Source organism: Halyomorpha halys, unplaced genomic scaffold, assembly GCF_000696795.3.
Source record: "Halyomorpha halys isolate HHAL.00 unplaced genomic scaffold, Hhal_1.1 Scaffold171.1, whole genome shotgun sequence".
Lineage (NCBI taxonomy): Eukaryota > Metazoa > Arthropoda > Insecta > Hemiptera > Pentatomidae > Halyomorpha > Halyomorpha halys.
Genome location: NW_027115842.1, coordinates 128,613 through 133,573, shown reverse-complemented (window position 1 = coordinate 133,573; position 4,961 = coordinate 128,613). Strand labels below are relative to the sequence as shown.

At 31.0% G+C, this 4,961-nt stretch overlaps 1 long non-coding RNA gene across 1 annotated transcript in view; it reads right to left on the bottom strand.

Moving 5' to 3' along the window:
• LOC106678989 (uncharacterized) overlaps positions 1-4,961 on the bottom strand; it is a 26,251-nt gene that overhangs the window by 20,492 nt on the left and 798 nt on the right. The gene's annotated exons all lie outside the window — the stretch shown is intronic.

Here is a 4,961-nt window from a genome sequence, read left to right as displayed (position 1 = left end):
TAGGCTAGGTTATGATTTACTTTAAAGGTTCTATCAGTGAGGTAGGGGAGGATTATAAGGAAATGGTAATTTTTTTAAAATAAATAATTCAAACTTTATCCATTATAGTCTCAAAACCTAAGTCCGACGTTTCGGCCAATCCTGCCGTCTTCAGGGACAATTTACATAATACAACTTTGAAACTATATAATTTAAAAAACTCTAACTCCATGCAGGCTATTCTGCCCAAGTCAAAAACATCAATTTCTAATTAGTCAAATATCACTTAAAACAAAGTTAAAATCATTTATCAGCAGATACTATTCCTTAGGTTGTGATAAAAGTTTTTTAAATTATATAGTTTCAAGGTTGTATTAACTAGATTGTCCCTGAGGATGGCCAGATTGGCCGAAACTTCGGATTTATAAGAGAAATAAAAGGTTTTGAGACTATAATGGATAAAATTTGAATTATTTATTTTATAGAAATGTAATGTCATAGTTTCTTGTATAATCTTGATATCTATGGTTATATTCAAAATGTGTTTTGTTAATTTGTAATCACTTAAAGTATATTAAATTTTTATAATTTAGTGAGATATTTTTAATTTCGATTATAATGATATTATGTTACATGGGAGTAGACTACCACGCTTCTTTTTTTTTACCTCCTATACTACCAGAGGCGTGTCATAACAATACTCCCTTTCAAAGGAAATGTGAAGGCAAAAAAGCCACGCCCACGAAAGGAAGGTATACATAAAGATTAACAGGAATGTCCGCCATTGTAATCTAAACTAAAACAAAAAGCAGCCAGTGATTGGCTCGTACTCTTCCCTGCCTCCTTGGCCACGCCCCTGAAAGGCACGCCTCCTTGTTTTCAATTTTTCTACCAGTTTACTCTTTATATACTTTTGACTTTTGGGTAGGTTATTCTACAGATTACCTTAAATAACCAAAAACTTAAATAGCTCTATTATGACTCATATATCAGAAAATTTGCTCTTCTTTTAATGACATTCTATTAGGTTTTTTTAGCGCTGTTGATAGTTTTTAAGATATAGAGCTCCGAATGAAAAATTATTTTTTTAAACGTTTAGAAACAGCCGCCATTTTTTATTCCTCCTAACTATACTTGGCAAACTCGTCAATTTTGACTAGTAATTATACATAGTTTTCATTAAAGTAAACAAAAATTGGGTTGAAGTAACTGCCTTTTTCTCCTCTTGAGCTCTTGTACTAATGTTACTAACAACATTATGTTGCACCAAACAAGTTCAAAGTGAGCCCTAATTACTCATTTCCTGAACGAACCGCTCACATTGAGAGCTTATGTTAGTTCAAGAGCGAAACGTTCATTTATATTGTATTTAAGATAAAAGAAAAATGTACATTGTGCCCAATATTATTAAATTCATTAGTGTTGACAATTAATTATAAAAAAAAATACTATAAGGTTTATTATCGTTACACCGTCACAGTAAATATATCTTAATTAATTAAATTTTGAGAAATACTGTCATGCTTGTTTGCAAAACAACATTTTTTTTTTTTGTTCTTTTTAGTTGCTAAATATGTTTGAAGACTAAATGATTTATGAGTGTGTGAAGGCAAATATTTACCAAGAGGGCAGCTATGCTGTGTCAACCGATTAGAGAGATATGAGAAGGAACTAGTGATCAATAAATTAAATTCCAATTACAGGAGTTTGAATGATCCACTACAGTTGGCAGTGCCTCCTTGAGATTAGATAGCGTTTCGCTGCTTGCGCTCAATGCCTTCCTTATTGCACAAAACACTACCAACAACAAATCAGAAATAATTTATTATAACTTTTAATTAAACTGATTATCACTTATAGAAAAATAAGAACGATAGTTCACTGAACGATGGCGGTACCTCTATGCTTATAAAGCTTAACCTAGGACTAGGATTATCATTTATGTTACTATAGTTACGGTCTTATCACTTCATCTATATACTAATCAATATCAAAGTTTCAATAGTGTTCAATTAATATATACTCGTCCCCAAAAATAGCAATATCAAAGCATTGCCTTTTCTGATAGTTTTTTAAAATAAAAATGCCGTATTTTATTGAGCTTATCAGATACTTTTTGTCATTTTTTTTTTCGGCCAAGACTCCCATTGGAGTCCTATACTGCCTAACCATGGTTGGGGGTCAAAGTTCTTCTTGTGGGACCGCCACTCAATGAAAATAGTCAACGTCCCAGGCCGGATTCGAACCTTTTTTTTTTTCTTTCTAAGCTACCTCAAAATTGCTAGATTATTTTATTTATATATCTTTTATCACTTAAAAATGGATCGATAGGCAAAATTAATCCGCGTTTGTTTAAATTGTACGTTGTGATCGGCTAAGCTGTCCAATTTCTACCTTACTTTAACGTATGTTTCAGTGTTTAATCATTTTAAGCTATTTCTTAATAGGACTAAGAGGTAAAACCAGACAGTTTTAAAGTTATCGATAGGTTAATTTTATCAACTTTCAATAAATAATGGAAATTAAAGATGAATTAGAATTACTTTTTGTCATGTACTCATAGTACAAGAGCCCAAGAGAAAAAAAAAGGTAGTTATTTCACCCCAATTTTTTATTACATTAATGAAAACTATGTATAATTAATAATCAAAATTGATGAGTCTGCCAAGTATAGGTAGGGGGAATAAAAAATGGCGGATGTCTCAAAATCTATAATTTTTCATTTGGAGCTCCATATCTTGAAAAATATCAACAGCACTACAATACCTAAGAGAACATTATTTAAAGAAGAGTAAATTTTCTGAAATATGAGTCATAATAGAACTATTTACGTTTTCCATGAAGCTTTTAAAAAAGCAACAATTCATAAGAAATGCACGGAAAATAAGCTATTAGTGAATTTATTTTCGGAAATCTATTTTGAACAGTACTAAAATTAAAGCTATTTTAATGTCCTGTTAAGTAGTTTATGATGTTTATCTTCGTAGGAGTAATAGTTTACATGATATTTGACAAAATAATTTCATATGTTGATTTGTAGCTTTTAGGAGAAAAGTTTGACTTACGAAAACTATATCTCAGGAACTATAAGACGTACAGATGCCCGCCAGTACTCAAAGTAAAAAAATTAATTTTTCGTTTAGAGCTCTATATCTCTGAAACTATTAACAACACTACAAATTATATTTTAGTATATTTATTATAAATTTACTCTACTTTAAATAATGACTAATCAAAAAATATATCTCTAGAACACGTACAGATGCCCGCCAGCACTCGAAGTAAAGCTAGTTTAATTGTAAAATAAATTCTACTGGTATAAACTAGGTATAAGTTCATGATATTCCTGCATGAATATGAATTTTGCACATGAAATTTTGTCCAAATTAATTAATTTAAGCAAACGTAATGAACACTACTACTGCTACGAAGATAAAGGTCATAAGCTACTTTATAGTACATTCATATTCATATAGGAATATCATGAAAACTATACACTACTTTATAGCAGTAGAAATTTTAGTGATATTTTCAAAAATTGCATTCGAACAACTTGAAATCGACATTTTGTGAATTTATTTTACAATTAAATTAGCTTTACTTTGAGTACTTGCAGGCATCTGTACGTGTTCCAGAGATAGATTTTTTGATTAGTTAAACTTTTATGCGAACAGCTACAAATCAACATTTTGTCGAATATCATAATAAAAACTACTATTCCTACGAAGGTAATGGTCATAAACTTCTTTACAGTACATTAAACTAGCTTTAATTTTAACGTTTTAAAACAGATCCACCATTTTGTATTCACCCTGACTATAATTTACAACGACACTAGTGGCGAACTGGGGAACGAAATAAAAAGAACAGTTCATTCATTTTGAACGAAGAACAGTTCAATCGTTTTGAACGAAGAACAGTTCATTCGTTTTGAACGAAGAACTGTTGTTATCGAACGTTTGTCAATCTTACTCCCACCCCTCTAACACACATGTATAAGTCGTAAAATAAACTGTCAATTTGCTATTCTTAAGTTACTATAAGCTCGGAAATCTTCATTCCTTTTTTTTTTTCAATCCCCAGTCAGGTTGGTGCCATAACCGTACTCTTCTTCAAAACAGAAATGACGCTAAGAGGTGAAGATTAAGCCACGCCCCTTGAAGGCAGCTTTAAGTTGAAGCTTACAGGGATTTCGCACAATTATTTAATAATCTATTAAGCCGTTCATTTAATCGCAAATATGAAGAGAACAGAAATTGTAGTAAATGTTACTCCTCATAATTTGCTATATCTATCATGAAACTCCATTATAACGTTCTCAACAAATTCTTGCTTCTCTGCACTGTTCAGACTCATTTCAATAAGAATAATAAGGATTCCAAAATATATTTACAGTTCTTAAAAGTAAGGAGTGAATAAAAAATTGAATTAATTTGATCAATTTTTCAATTAATGTTTTCTATGAACAGTTAATAAAAAAATAATCCCATTTGAAAAAAATATGAAAATATGTTTGATGCAAATAAAAAATTGTTTCCGATATAATGCAGGAAAGTTGTTTATTAAGAAAACTCCTGGCTACAGTTGCACAATAAATAAGTATCTGGCACAGCTGGATTCGAACCCAAGTTCTTGGATTTAGCTATCCCGCTCCCTAAATAAGATATGAATGATAATTTACATTATTTGAATTGCGTGTGCACTTTGCTTTGAGGTGAAACATAATCACATTACTGAGAGTTCTTGATGTTCTGTTTCCCACTCGAAGGGCTCTACAGTTGAGTGGGATCCACAGACACAGATTCTTGGCTTGTGGAAGATAAATGTAGTCATAATTTTGATATTTAATGTCACAGCTATGACTCCATTGTGGTTAATCATAATACTACAAGAGTGAGCTAAAAGTTTAGAAGGTTTTTTTTTTTTAAAAGCATTTCTTTACTCCTCTACTACTATAGGGGTATTCATGATCTTTGGTTTAA